The sequence below is a fragment of the Canis lupus genome, chromosome 34 (genome assembly GCF_048164855.1).
Source record: "Canis lupus baileyi chromosome 34, mCanLup2.hap1, whole genome shotgun sequence".
In the NCBI taxonomy this organism is placed as follows: Eukaryota; Metazoa; Chordata; class Mammalia; order Carnivora; family Canidae; genus Canis; species Canis lupus.
In genome coordinates this window covers 25422677-25437461 of record NC_132871.1, presented here as the reverse complement: position 1 = coordinate 25437461, position 14785 = coordinate 25422677, and the positions used below count along the sequence as shown (strand labels likewise).

Genomic DNA, 14785 nt, shown 5'->3' with positions numbered 1-14785 from the left:
AAATAAATAAATAAATTAATTAATTAATTAATTCACTTGTTTGCTCTAGTTGCTTTGCAGACTCCTTAGTTTTTTAGGAAACAATCTTATCATCAGAAAAAATGTACAGTTTTACTTCTTTATGAAATTTGGACACTTGGGAGCTGCCCACAGATATAATCATGTTGTCAGACTTCAGAGTGACCTGAAAACAGAAAGATAGAATTGCATAGTATCCATTAAAATTTTTAAAAGGTAAGAATTACACAACACTACATCCAGTAAAGCATTCTGAGTTTCTAAAATCTTGATGGAAATATGCAACTGCTAAACAGAGTGAAGGTCCTTCCAGGAATAAGCAGCATTTACTTTATTCTTCAAAAAGAAGGGGAGTATTATAGCTTCCTAACTCCTAGCATTACTTGAAAATCTGGGGTGTTTGCCAGATAACTTGATATATGTATATAACATACATCTAACATATTTCTGGGGGTTTACTGGGAGGCAGGAGAATCTCAAGTCCACATCTCAAGCTTCCCAGACAATTTTTTTAAGCTTCCCTGACAGTTTATCTAGAACCAGGCCCCAGATTCCTTGAAAGATCTCTCAATATACCTACAACCACACTTGTATTTGAGAAGTTCTTATATTAAGCATGGTCTAAGGACCACAGACACAAATCCATTACTCCATAGTCGACTTCTTGATCCTTGGTAAGTTATCACTTAGCTGGTAATCATAAGGTATATTTTGTAACTGGGAATCACAGATCCCCATACAAATACATATATGATTTCCTGAACACTGTTCCTTTGGAGCATCATCATTGACTTAAAGCTTTTTACAGATTCAAGTGGTTAATGATCTTCTTTTCTATGTTTGAATTATCAAAATTTAGCCAATAAAAGCTATTTGAAGCTGCCATCTTTGTCAGTATTTCCAGCCATCTTAGAAAATATTTTTTTCTCACAATAATAACATATTTCAGACTTGTATTACTTTTTTCAGACTTCATACATGAGAGTAGAGTCCCCCAAAGAATTTCTAACTCATTTTAGTGTACAATACTATTTTTAGAAGGCCAACAAATGGAATATTAGAACTTAGTGGGCCTTAGTTTCCTTTCTAAAATAAGTATTTTAGAACACACTGAACATCCAGATAATGTTTCTTAAATACAATTACCCATTAAAAATAACCAAGGCTTCTTGGAGAAATGGCTCATTCTAAAGCTAGGGTAAAAGTATATGAAACAGATGAAGAATATCTTATAATAGAACAAAAAGAAGTGCTCAAAAAATGATACCCAAAAACAAATTTAACAAAAGAAGAGTAAGATATGTATGCTTGAGCCTACAAAACATTTTGAAAAATATTTAAAAATAAAAAGAATATTTCATGGAATGAAATATTTAACATTGTTATAATGGCAATAGTCCCCAAATTGATGAAGAGATTCAGTACAATCTCCATCCATATCCAAGCTTCCTCCTCTACCCCCCTGTAGAAGTCAACAACCTGATTCTGGTTTCCTAAGGAAAACAGGAACTCAGAAAACCAAAACCAACTTATAAAGAAAGAGTAAGATTAGAGAACCTACACTTCTCAATTTTGAAACTTACTACAAAGCAACAGTAATCAAGACAGTGTGGTACTGCCTAAGGACAGACATATATATCAATGGAAAGGAACTGAAATTAAATTTAAAAAAACCCTTTACACCTGTGGTAAATTGATTTTCAACAAGAGCATCAAGAGTGGGAGAGGGCAGCCCTGGTGGCTCAGCGGTTTAGCGCCGCCTTCAGCCCAGGTCGTGATCCTGGAGACCCGGGATCGAGTCCCACGTCGGGCTCCCTGCATGGAGCCTGCTTCTCCCTCTGCCTGTGTCTCTGCCTCTCTCTCTCAATCCTCTCTGTGTGTTCTCATGAATAAATAAATAAAATCTTTAAAAAAAAAAGAGTGGGAGAAAGAAGAATGTATTTTTTAATTTAATTTTTAAAAAATATTTTATTTATTTATTCTTTTTTTTTTTTTTTTTTTTAAAGAGCTTTATTTTTTTTTTTAATTTTTATTTATTTTATGATAGTCACAGAGAGAGAGAGAGAGAGGCAGAGACACAGGCAGAGGGAGAAGCAGGCTCCATGCACCGGGAGCCTGACGTGGGATTCGATCCCGGGTCTCCAGGATCGCGCCCTGGGCCAAAGGCAGGCGCTAAACCACTGCGCCACCCAGGGATCCCTATTTATTTATTCTTGAGAGACACATAGAGAGAGGCAGAGACATAAGCAGAGGGAAAAGCAGAAGGAAGAGACTCCCTGAGGGGAACTAGATGTGGGACTCAATCCCAGGACCCTGGGATCATGACTTAAGCCAAAGGCAGACGCTCAACCACTGAGCCACCCAGGTGCCCCAAATCTGACATCTTCCTGAACCTGTTGCCCAGCAGCAACAGCCAAGAGGAACAGAAAAGTAGCCTTCCCTTAACTTTTTTCCTTCCAAGTTTTGCAGGAGTGCATATTATTGAAGGAACTTGATATGCATCCAGAACATCAAAAGCAAGGAATTCAGGAAATGCAATTTTTAGCTTCCCAGCCTCTTCAGTACAAGGAGGCATAACAGAATGTAATTTAATGGAAGCTGAATGAGCCAAACAACTCTAAAATTCCTCTGGATCTCTCACTCAGGGATAGGAAAAAATTGTGTTCAGTAGTGAACTATTCTCCATTTATACTCAGGATATGAGGTAATAAGTTAAAGGTAAAGAATGTCATAGCAACATAAGTGAAACATTATGAAGAAAACCCCTCCTAGTTATAGAATTATGAAATCCAAGGAAAGCCATCTCAAGATATATTAAAAATAAATTGAGTCATTTTTCTGGGATAATTAAGGTACAATTTTACCTGAAATAATGTACAGAAAGATGGTTTTTCAGATTTCCTCAACTAATTTAATCATTATCCACTATATTTTTAAATTTACCAGCATATCAACTTACTATAGAATATAACAAAATTTTAGCTTCTTTTAAATGAAAGGCTTCAATTATCTCCATCTACCAATGTTGTTCAATATACTCAATTACAATATGAATCAAACTATTAAATTTAGTACATAAATTTCTACAAAGATTTCACTCATTTGTTGATCTATTTACTATGTATCTTCCCATTGAGAAAAAACAAAATCTGAAGCCCTTTATTAAATTATGAATCATGTCTAAATTTCTTCAGAAAACTGTAGGTGTGGACAGTTAATATTTGACCAGTCACTAAAATTCCGTTTTTACTCTTGTTCAGAAAACTCCAGTGGCCAAGGATTATCTTACAGTGCAAGCAAGCCCTTCCTTTAAAAATAATTTTAGCTGAGAGGCAGTTTCTTAAAAGATCAGTAAAAATATTTTTATGCCATTTATTTGCTGTTCCTGTTGATATTTTCCAACTAATGTGTCATCTATGACTTGAAATAAACAAATGGAATAATTAAAATGAAAGATGTTTTAGTCATTTTTCCTTCTAATTCACATACTTCTATTTATTTTCTGTTCAACTGTTTTGTACATTTGTCACCTTAGTGTGACTAAAATGAAGGCCTTAATTATGTATGTATGTATGTATGTATGTATGTATGTATATTCTTGATTTTTGTCCTAATATAAAGCACATCATAAGAATTCAAGAGTGGTAAGCTCTTTTCTTCCTGAAAATACTAAGTAAATCCTAAGATTAAATAAGATGCCTAGTAAACTTACTGACATGAGTAACTTGTTTCTCTGTTATAATTCAGAGCTACTTGTCTGTATATGTGTAATACAGTACTGTTCAGTGTTATATTTTACTTCTTCCAAATGACAATAGATCTCCAGCATATAAAATATTTTTCATCCAAATGGAAAAATTAAAAACATAAAATTATATTTAAATCAAGTTTTTCAAAGCAAATTCATGGGACAGAAAGTAGATTAGAAGTTACCAGTAGCTGGGGAGAATGGGGAGTTATTGCTTAATGGTTACAGAGTTTCTGTTTGTGGTAATGAAAACAGTTTTGCAAACAGCAGATGGTTGCACAACAGTATGAATGTAATTAATACCACTGAATTGTACACTTAAAAATAGAGAAAGTGTTAAAATTTATATTATATGTTACAAGTTTCTAAAATGGTTGGAATGATAAATTTTGTTATATATAGTAAGCAGTCATAAAAATTGATAATTCACTTATAAGAATCGTTAGTTCCTTAAAAATTGCTATATTTACTTAAAGAAATAAATATTAAATATATCATATTCTCTGACCTCCATTTCTGACCAGCACTAAGCAACCAAAAATCTAAGACAGACTGCTGAAAGAAACAAGTGTCAGCCCTTATTGAATAGAAGCCTTGTATTGTGGTTAAAGGGAATCTTCAACAGTGATACAATGTTTTCATACCAAAGCCCACATAATTATCAATAATCACGTGTATTTGCTCCAAAAGTAATAAAAAATACAGTATGAGAGAAGAAAATTCTCAAAAAATAAAAAGATAATTTTAACTCCTGAAATATACAGCTGTCCTCATTTTAGAGGTAAAAAAAGAAAAAAAAAAAAAAAGCCCTTTCCATTCCCTTTTTTTCTAAGTACTCTTTAAAAGACTGTTTGCAACATAGCACAATGGTATTTTACTATGAAGAAATTCTCTAAGATATTCTTAACGTTCTTAACATAACTATGTTTTTGCTAATTACATGTAGAAAACTGAACATCAGTAATAAGTCATGAAACTAACATGATTTTAAACATATCTTTAAAAGAGGCAAATGATCATTCTTTTTTATAGTATCAAAACAAGAAAACAGAAAATTATTATAAAAATTGTATAAATTGTATAAAAAACAGAAAATTACAATTTATTCTGTTGAATTTTTCATTTCATATCTATCATTAAAAATGTATTAGAACAAAACAAACCCATAAGACAACTAATATTATATACTGTGACAATGAGGAGTCATCCCAAGAAATTATGGTTTCAGAATATGCTATTTGAACATAGATGATTTTATCCTTATTTCAGAAGCTTCATTTTTCCCCAATCCAGATTACCGTAACAATTAGAAATATAAAATCAAGTGCTTTTACAGTTTTGTTTTTTGTTTTGTTTTGTTTTCTTCCCTCTTTTTGGGGAATTACGCTTATAGCTGTACCCATCAAGTTACTTCTTAGCACAAGAGAAATAACAAAAGCTGTATTGTTTACATCCCCACCTAGTGGTCTTAAATTTTTGTTTGGCATAGTATTAAAAAAATGAATACTTAAAACATGAAAACTCAAAAAAGTTATCTGGCAAAAACTAAAATGAACCAAACTTTGCAGTCAGGAGAGATATTATTAGATCATCCAATTTCATGCTATTCCAACTAGGGGATGTTAATACTATGTCAGAAACTATGTGAAGCCAAAAGAAAAAAAATGGAGCATTTTCTTTGAACATCTATTTTACTTAATGCTACAAGGCCAACACATATTCTGGAGTAAAATGCTTATCTATACTCTTTCCATTACAGAATATGAATCAAGTTCATAAGACACTAAATACTAACCCCAACTGCCCACTTGCTATACAATGTGGGTTTTTTTTAACATATAATTTCTTAGATCTTTTATTCTAATCCTCAGAATTTTCCTTTCATTTCATAGCACACATACAACTTGAAGCCAACTCAAAGTCCTCATCTAGATTCTTTTCTAAAATTTATTTAAAATTTTAATATTAAATTGGTTTTTGGAAGTAGATAGTTCTATAAATTTTAGTGCATGTACAGATTCACATTACTATCAGCATAATCAGGATATAGAACATGTCTATCACCCTCCACCTTAATCCCTTTTACTATACCTTAGTAGTCACACACTTCCACAATCTCTAGCCTTCGGCAACCAGTAATCTATTTTCTATCAATATACATTTGTCCTTGCAAAAGAAGTTTATAAAGTTAAGTACACATGTTGTAAGCGCTTGAGAAGGGTTTATTTCACTGTTCCCTTGGATATTCTTTGAAATTTTTTCACTTATCAATAGTTCATTCCTTTCTATTGTTTCTTTTTTTTTTTTAAGATTTTATTTATTTATTCATGATAGTCACACAGAGAGAGAGAGAGGCAGAGACACAGGCAGAGGGAGAAGCAGGCTCCATGCAGGGACCCCGACGTGGGATTTGATCCCGGGTCTCCAGGATCGCGCCCTGGGCCAAAGGCAGGCGCCAAACCGCTGCGCCACCCAGGGATCCCCTTTCTATTGTTTCTTAAACCAATTTCTTATTCCTCTTTCATTTTTAAAATTTTTATTTTAATTCCAGTTAACATACAGTGTTACATTAGTTTCATGTGTACAATATAGTGATTCAACATTCCCATACCTCCCCTGGTGCTCATCATGATAAATGTGCTCATTAATCCTCATAAGCTATATAACCGATTCCCCAGTCTCCTCTCCCTTCTCTTGTTGTATAGTATTCTATATAATATATAGGATGGAATATAGTAGTATGGGATAACGAGAAGTACCATAGTTTGTTTATACATTCAGCCACTGAAGAACTTTTGGATTGTTTCCACTTAGGAGTGATTGTGAATAGACTTCATAAATATTTCTTTCTAGGTCCTTTTCTAATTTTTAAATGTAGGTGATTTACTATTAGAAGCCTTTTGTAAATCAGATATTTATAAAGAACATGACATGAAAATGTAACTTTCATAAAAGTAAGAATTTAAATAAATATGTTTTTAAATATTTTATTTTTAAGCAATCTCCACCCAAAGTGCTGCTTGAATCCACAACCCCAAGATCAAGAGTAACACAATCTACTATTGACTAAGGCAGCCATGTGCCCTTATATAAATATTTTCTTTTCTTTTTTTTTTAAGATTATTTATTATTTATCTGTTCTTAGATTTGTATTTATTTATTCATGAGAGACACACAGAGAGACACTGAGACATAGGCAGAAGGAGAAGCAGGCTCCCTCCAGGGAGGGATTCCAGGACTCCAGGATCACAACTTGAGCCAAAGGTATATGCTCAACCACTGAGCAACCCACGTGCCCTTAAATAAATATTTTCAATGCCTCAATTACTTCATCACTACTCAGGAATTAGCATTAAGAAGACAATTATTTCTACTTATTCATGAGATAAGTAATATAGAAAGACTGAATAATCAAACCTCCTTTAAACATGAGCATATATCATAATTTACTTAGAAACCTAGAAAGGTGAGACTTTCAAGGACAATGGTGGTATAGCAGGATCCTAAGCTCACTTTGATCTAGGGATACAACTAGTTAACACCCACATCAGTATCAATAACCCAGGAAAGTTCTGAACAATGGCAGAACAGACCCTCTACAGTTAAATATAGAGAAGAGACCCTGTAGAAGAGTACAGGAGGGCAAAGATGTGGTCAGGAGCCAAATGACCCATGGGACTGTCCACTAGAGAAACTTAGTGGGTGCAAAGAGGAGAAAGAAACAGACCCTCACACCAGGCATGGTAGGCACGGGGAACCCACATGAGGAAGACGAATCCTCATAATATTTGGCTTTGAAAACCTGAGGATCCCAACAATCAGTGGCGCTTAAAATCTGGAACTAAAAAATCAGTGGGTTCCACTCTGTGAGAATTAGGAGGGCAGAGTCCCTGTCCTTAAAGAGACAGCACAACAAACAGACCAGCTGAGGTAGAAGACAGAACCAGCAGTTTGAAAAATGCCTGGTATATATTAGTGGGAGATTTACTTACTAATCTCAGAGCCTGAGGGATCTTTGGAAGACCTCACTAAGGAAAAAAAAAGAGCTGACAAGTGCCATTTTCCTATCCCAACTCTAGCCTAGACACATGGATTCCGGTGGGAACCAGCACACTCTCCACCTACCTTGCTAACATCACACCCCAGGCCGACATGCTTCTGTGGATCTGCCCCCTCTTGCTGTCCTGGGCAGGAGTTTTGGGAAGCTACAGCCCCACTCCCACAATGGACTAGTGTGGAAATTGCTGGCACTGGGTTCCTTGCTCCTGTTCTCCTGTAGACCTGCCCCCTCCAATACGCTTTTGTCCAGTGCCCACCCAAAGTACTACCACAAGCCTGGCAGTGTGCAATCAGTATCCACAGGGGCCAACACCACTCCAAAGTGAATCTTGACTCAAACAGAGGGGAAGATAACGACTCACAACAGTACAACTGCAGCCCCAGAAATGCACTGGGGCAGACATCTGATCTTACTACAGGCCTTGCCCATCAATGAACACTCATAAGACAACACAGGTAAAATGCCCTACAGTTCAGTGCTACGTATCTCTGGCAAACAGCTGGTCTGACTCAACTGAAGACAAACAAGGGCCCAGACTAGCCAAATAACAACATAGGGACCAAACACTGCCCACAAGAAGCAAAGAGAGCCATTGCATATGGCTAGCCTGAAGGAAAACATGGCTTAGCCACAACAGTAGGGACATACATAAAACGTGATGGAGAAAGGAATAAAGAATGAGTTCAAACTTAAGTGACCATTACCTTAATATAGACTGCTATATGCATAAGATGTTATATATAAACCTAACGGTAACCACAAATCAAAAGCCTTTAATAGATATGCAAAAAACAAAGAGAAAATAATCCAAGTATATCACTATAGAAAGCCAGCAAACCGTGAGAGAGTAGGAGAATAAAGGAACAAAGAACAACAACAACAACAACAAAAAAAAAATCCCATAAAATAAGTAACAAAATAGAATAAGTATATATTTATCAATAATTACTTTGGATGTAAATGGACTAAATGCTCTAATCAAAAGACACAAGTGACAGAATAGATAAAAAAAAGCAAGACCCATCTGTATACTGCCTACAAGATGCTCATTCCAGACCTAAGGATACATGTAGATTGAAAGTAAAGGTATATAAAAACATTTATCATGCAAATAGAAGTGAAAAAAAAGCCAGGGTAGCAATACTTTTTAAAACAGACTGTGGGACCCCTAGGTGGCTCAGCAGTTAAGCATGTCTGCCTTCGGCTCAGGACATGATCCTGGAGTCCCAGGACTGAGTCCCACATCAGGCTCCCTGCATGGATCCTGCTTCTCCCTCTGCCTGAGTCTCTGCCTCTCTCTCTCTGTCTCTCATGAATAAATAAATAAAATCTTAATAAAATAAAACAAAACAAAGACTGTAACAAGAGACAAAGGGGGATACTATATAATCATAAAGGGAATGATCCAAAAAGAAAATACAACAATTTTAATTATCTATGCACCCAACATGGGAGCACCAAAATATATAAAGCAGATAGATAATAACAAGCATAAAGGAAGAAATTGATAATAATACAGTCACAGTAGGGGACTTTAACACCCCACTTATATTAATGGACAGATAATCCAAACAGAAAACCAACAAGGAAACAGTGGCTTTGAATGACACATTGAGCCAGATAGATTTAACGATATGTTCAAAACATTCCATCCTAACACAACAGATTACATACTCTTTTCAAGTGTATACAGAACAGTCCCCAAAATAGATCATATGTTAGGTCACAAAATAAGTCTCAACAACAACAAAAGGTGGAAGTCACGCCCTGTATCTTTTCTGACTGTAACTCTATGAAACTAGAAATCAACAAGAAAAAATCTGGAAAGGGACGCCTCAGTGGCTCAATGGTTGAGCATCTGCCTTTGCCTCAGGGTGTGATCCTGGATCCAGGGATTGAGACCCACATCAGGCTCCCTACAGAGAGCCTAGTTCTCCCTCTGCCTGTGTCTCTGTCTCTCTCTGTGTCTCTCATGAATATATAAAATCTTAAAAAAAAAAAAAAAAAAGAAAAGAAAAATCTGGAAAGAACATAAATACAAAGAGGTTAAGTGACATGCTACTAAATATAAATGAGTAAACTAATAAATCAATGAGGAAATAAAAAAATACATGGAGAAAAATGAAAACTAAAACACAGTGATCCAAAATCCTTGGGAGCAACAAAAGTTGTTCTAAGAAGAAAGTTTATAGTAATATAGGCCTACCTCAAGGAGCAAGAAAAATCTCAAATAAATAACCTAAACTTACACCTAAAGGTGTTAGAAAAAGAACAAACAAAACCCAAATCCAGTAGAAGGAAATAATAAAAATTACAGCAGAAATAAATGAAATAGAAACTCAATCAATCAGTGAATGAAACAAGGAACTGGTTCTTTGAAAGATCAACAAAATTGATAAACCTTTAGCCAGACTCATCAAAGAACAAAGAGGGGACTCACATAAACAAAATCAGAAGTGAATGATGAGAAATAACCAACATCACAAAAATATAAAGGATTGTGTAAGAGATTATAAAACTGATATGCCAACAAACTGGACAATCTAGAAGAAAGATATAAATTCCTAGAAACATCTAACTTCCTGAAACTGAGCCCCCCTCCAAAAATAAAAAATAAAAAATCTGAACAGATTACCAGCAATGAAATTGAATCAGTATTCAAAAAACTCCCAAGAAATGAATGTCAAGGACCAACCAGCTTAACTAAGGTTAATTCTACCAAACATTTAAAGGAAGCTAATACCTATTCTCAAAATAGGTATTCCAAAATTCCAAAAACAAAAAGACAAGGAAAGCTTCTAAATTCATTCTATGAGGCCTGCATTACCTTGATACCAAAACCAGATAGACACTCCAAAAAAGAGATAGAGAGTTACAAGCCAAGATCTCTGATGAACACAGATACAAAAATGTTCAACAAAATGTTAGCAAATCCAACCCAACAATACATTAAAAAATCATCCACCATGATTAAGTGGGATTTGTTCCTGAGATGCAAGGGTGGTTCAGTCTCACAAATTAATCAATGTGGTGTGTCACATCAACCAAAGAAAGGATAAAAACTATATGATCATTTCAATAGATATAAAAAAAGCATCTAACAAAGTACAACATTCATTCATGATGAAAACTCTAAACAAAGTAGGTTTACAGGGAACATATCTCAACATAATGAAGGCCACATATGAAAAACCTGCAGCTAACATTGTACTCAATGGTGAAAAACTGAGTGTGTTTCCTCTAAGATTAGGAACAGGACAAGAACGTCCACCCTCACTACCTTTATTCAGCATGGTACTAGAGGTCCTAGCCACAGCAATTATACACACAAAAAAACAAAAATATAAGGCATCCAAACTGGTAAGGAAGAAGTAAAACCCTCACTATTGGGAAGTCTGGAGGACTGAGTCAGTTAAGCATCTGCCTTCGGCTCAGCTCATGATCCCAGAGTGCTGGGATCAAACTCTTGCATAGGACTCCCTGCTCAGCATGGAGACTGCTTCTTCTTCTCTCTCTGCCCCTCCCCCTGCTCATGCTCTCTCTCACTCTGCACTTTCCATCAAATAAATAAATAAAATCTTTAAAACAAACCTCTCATTATTTACAGATAGCAGGATACTATATATAGAAAACCCTAAAGACTCCACCAAAAAACTACTAGAACTGATTAATGGATTCAGTAAAATCAATATACAGAAATCCATTGCATTTCTATATACTAATAATGAAAGAGCAGAAAAAGAAATTAAGAGAACAGTCCCATTTACAATTGCAACAAAAATAATAAAATGCCTAGGAATAAACTTAACCGAGGAGATGAAAGACCTATATTCCAAAAACCATAAAACACTGATGAAAGAAACTGAAGACAACACAAACAAATGGAAAGATATTCCATGCTCGTGGATTGGAAGAACAAACATTGTTAAAATGTCCATACTTCCCAAAGCAATCTACAGATTTAATGCAATCCCTATTAAAATACCACAACATTTTTCACAGAACTAGAACATATAATCTTAAAATTTGTATGGAACCACAAGAGACCTTGAAAAGCCAAAGCAATCTTGGAAAAGGCAGAACAACACTGGAGGTATCACAATCCCAGATATCAAGATCTACTGCAAACCTGTAGTAATCAAAATGCTATGGTACTTACACAGAAAGAGACACATAGACCAACAGAACAGAATAGAGAGCCCAGAAATAAACTCACAATTATATGGTCTCGGACAAAGGAGGTGAGAATATGCAATGGGAAGAAGACAGTCTCTTCAACAAATGGTGTTGGGAAACCTAGGCAGCTGTGTGCAAAAGAATGAAACTGGACCACCTTCTCACATCATACACGAAAATAAATTCAAAATGGATTAAGGATCTGAATGTGAGGCCTGAAATATAAAAACCCTAAAAGGTATCACAGGCAGTAACTTCTCTGATACGGGCTATAGCAATATCTTTCTAGATATGTCTCCTGAGGCCAAGGAGACAAAAGCAAAAATAAACTATTGGGACTACATCAAAATAAAAAGTTTCTGCACAGTAAAGAAAACAATCAACAGAACTAAAAGGCAACCTACAGAATGGGAGAAGATATTTGTAAATGACATGTCTGGTAAAGGGTTAGTAACCAAAATATATAAAGAACTGATACATCCCAACACCAAAAAGGCCAAATAATCCAATTAATAAATGGACAGAAGATATGAAGAGACATTTCCCCAAGGAAGACAGATAGATGGCCAAAAGACATATGAAAAGATGCTTGACATCTCTAATCATCGGGGAAAATGCAAATCAAAATCACAATGAGTTATCACCTCCCACCTGTCAGAATAGCTGAAATCAAAAACATAAGAAACAACAGTGTTGATGACAATGTGGAGAAAAAGGAACTCTTGTGCACTATTGGTGGGAATGCAAACTGATGCAGTCACTATGGAAAACAATGTGAAGGGTTTTCAAAAAGTTAAAAATAGAACTACCCTCCCATCCAGTAATTGCATTGCTGGGTATTTACCATCAACATACATAAACACTAATCCAAAGTGATACACATACCCCTATGTTTATTGTAGCATTATTTACAATAGCCAACCCAATGGAAGCAACTCAAGCATCCATCAATAGATGAGTAGATAAAGACGTGGCATAAATATACAATGGAGTTTTACACCATAACAATGAAATCATGCCATGTGCCAGAAACTTGGAGGGAACTCTAGAATATAATGCTAAGTGAAATAAGTCAGTCAGAAAAAGTCAAATACTGTATGTTTTCACTCATGTGGAATTTAAGAAACAAAGAAAAAAGAGAAAAACACACAAAAAATAGTCTGACTATAGAGAGCAAACTGATAGTTACCAGGGGAGAGGTGGGTGGGGGATGGGTGAAATAGGTCAAGGGGATTAAGAGTACACTTAGCATGATGAGCACTGAAGTACGCATAGAACTACTGAAACACAATATTGTACACCTAAAACCAATATAACACTGTATGTTAACTATACTGGAGTTTTAAAAAATCTAGAAGGGAAATGGTAAATAATTGGGCCACTATTACTTCTTCTTCTGCTCATTGCATATGTCAATTAACAGTCAAGACACACTTTGATTTTGAGCTTTGATGTGGCCTCAGAATGCTCAATGCACAGCTCTAAGCTGCCACTACTACATAATCAGAGTTGGGATTCCAGTTGCAACAAATGATCAATTTCTGGTTTAGGAGAAATTATTTTCAACAAAATACAATCTTTATAAATTTACATTAGCTTTACCAAAAAAAAATCCCATTCTTAATGGGAAGGAAGACAACTTCATTTTGCCTGTATCATCCCATCCTCCAAGCTGGTATTGTTGAGCATTAAGAAGGAACTTCCCAGATAGGAAAGGAAGAACAGGATGAGCAACCCACTTCTCCAGCCTTTTGGGATACTGTGTGAAGTTACAGCTTTGGTTTCACCCCACCCAGATTAACAAAGCTGACATATATGGAGATAGCTAGGTATAAGAAAGAAAAGCAGAAGCTACTATTAGTAGACACACAGTGGGAAGTGATTTAGGTTCAGAGATCTGCAGACAAATTCATCAGATTTCAGTGTTGACCATGTCAACAGCTAGTAGAGCCTTCAAGGACCATTAGGCAAATTTCACCAGATTTTGCCCCACAGGAATTAGTGTTAACTAAGAACAGCCCGCTGCAGCTGCACAAGTATAAGAAGCTACCTGACTGAGCACCTTCTCATCCCTGCCAGAGTCTGGTAGCTTGCACTTGTACAACTCTGCAAGTGCAAGACACCAGCCTAGGCCCCCTGGCTGGCCCCCACAGCCATATTCAGAGGTAGTCCTTTCAGCTGTGCACCTACACATCACTGGCCCAATGCCTGTTTTTTTTTTTTAATTTTTAATTTTTATTTTTTAAAAGATTTTATTTATCCATGAGAGATACAGAGAGAGAGGCAGAGAGAGGCAGAGGGAGAAGCAGGCTCCATGCAGGGAGCCCGACGTGGGACTTGATCCTAGGTCTCCAGGATCAGGCCCTGGGCCGAAGGCAGCACTAAACTGCTGAGCCACCTGGGATGCTCCCCCCTCCATGCTTGTTAACAGCCTCCACTACAGTGCACATGTCTTTGGCAGGTGGTGTGGGGTTAAGGGGCAGTGGTAGTAGGTGTGCACCCATAAGTGAGCACACAGACAACCAAGGCCTTGCAGCAGCTGCCAGTGGGTCCAAACCAAGTCTGGCCTCCTGTTATTACAGCTGGTACCATGGCTCTCACTTTGTAGCTTACTTGTAGCTAACTCTTCCAGCTGTGCACCTGTATACCCTCAGCCTGATCCTTGTCACCGACCCCACTACAATGTGTACTCTTGAAGTAATAGTGAACAGCCACAGGAGAGAACACCTTTCTATGGACTCTGTGCCTGCCAGTAAGCCCATAATTAGCCCTGGCCCTTGCTG

The 14785-nt window shown here is 36.2% G+C and overlaps 1 long non-coding RNA gene across 1 annotated transcript in view; it reads right to left on the bottom strand.

The window, feature by feature from the left end:
* The window catches only part of LOC140624395 (uncharacterized), a 53742-nt gene that overhangs the window by 1252 nt on the left and 37705 nt on the right, over positions 1-14785 (bottom strand). The window contains exon 3 of the long non-coding RNA XR_012023871.1: positions 37-184. This is a non-coding gene — a long non-coding RNA (uncharacterized lncRNA). The remainder of the gene's footprint in view (positions 1-36; positions 185-14785) is intronic.